This window comes from Etheostoma cragini, chromosome 8 (genome assembly GCF_013103735.1).
Source record: "Etheostoma cragini isolate CJK2018 chromosome 8, CSU_Ecrag_1.0, whole genome shotgun sequence".
NCBI classification, from domain to species: Eukaryota; Metazoa; Chordata; class Actinopteri; order Perciformes; family Percidae; genus Etheostoma; species Etheostoma cragini.
The window spans coordinates 27,637,231-27,638,488 of NC_048414.1; the positions used below are offsets into that span (position 1 = coordinate 27,637,231).

Consider the following 1,258-nt stretch of genomic DNA (forward strand, 5'->3'; position numbering starts at 1 on the left):
CTCCTGGTTACCACCCGCCTGCCTGCCTGCTGTCCTCATCTCTGCATTTGGGTCCAATCCTCACTCCTCCACAACACTGTAGCCTATAATTCAATTCAATTCAATTCAATTCAATTCAACTTTATTGTCATTGCACTGTCACAAGTACAAGCAACGAATTGTGATTTACATCTATCCAGAATTGCTATACAGGGTATAAATATTGTATATAATTTAATGTATAAGCAAATGTAATAGTAAGGAACTTTAAGATGTTGTGTAAAAATATAAATATAAATATGGGAGCTCTATGACAGATTATACAGATTGTACAGAGTATAAAGTATATGTATAAGCAAAAAAAGCTATTAATTTTAAGGGACTATAAAATGTAGTATATAAATATAGATATAGGAGGTCTATGCACAGATTATACAGAATATACAGGAGTGTTAGTAAAAGGATTGTTAGTAAAAGGATTATATATGTATTAGCGGGTTTATAATACAAGATAAATAATGGCAGATTAGATTTACAAAATATATAACGATTATATACATATGTGTATGTGTGGGACAGTCCATGGTATGTGTGTGCGTGTGAGGACAGTCCATATATTATTATTGTATGGGTGGACGGGGGGGTTGCCATTCTTATAGTTGTATCAGGAGGCGTTCAGAAGCGTGACAGCTGTATAATATGCTCAAAAGATCAAGAGCTACAAGTTAGCAGAATATTGATATGTCACTGCAGCTTTCTCTGCTGAGAGTGTGTGTGTGTGTGTGTGTGTGTGTGTGTGTATGCAAAGCCCTGCCCTCGGTGAAACACTGAGATCAAAGGAGAGCTGGAGCTCAGTAAGCTGCAACCCGTGTCCTTCAGTTTCATTGAAGCCGTTAATTTTGAAGCATTCTGTTATTCCACAGAATTGAAAGAAAACATCAAAAAAGGCTCATAAATCATAGTGATCTTTAACATTTTGGCAGTAAGAAAGACCAAATTGCCAGGCTATATTCTTCCCCGCTCTATCACCAACACACACTGTGCAGAATCTGTCCCAATGTCAGCAAGAAGACGTGAGCCCGCTGCTCAGTAAGTCTGTTGGACATTTTGGTCCCCAAGTTAAGACAAAAGGAAATATCATGCTGGTGGGACTTATTTACTATTTATGTAGCACTGCTGGGCTGCTACATTAGACCCCTGGAATCCCTTCAAGAGACAAATGAACACCCCCCACACACACACACACACACACACACACAGTTTGTTTCACAGCGGGGGG

The 1,258-nt window shown here is 38.6% G+C and overlaps 1 protein-coding gene across 1 annotated transcript in view; it reads right to left on the reverse strand.

Moving 5' to 3' along the window:
• The window catches only part of ska1 (spindle and kinetochore associated complex subunit 1), a 17,817-nt gene that overhangs the window by 10,276 nt on the left and 6,283 nt on the right, over positions 1–1,258 (reverse strand). The gene's annotated exons all lie outside the window — the stretch shown is intronic.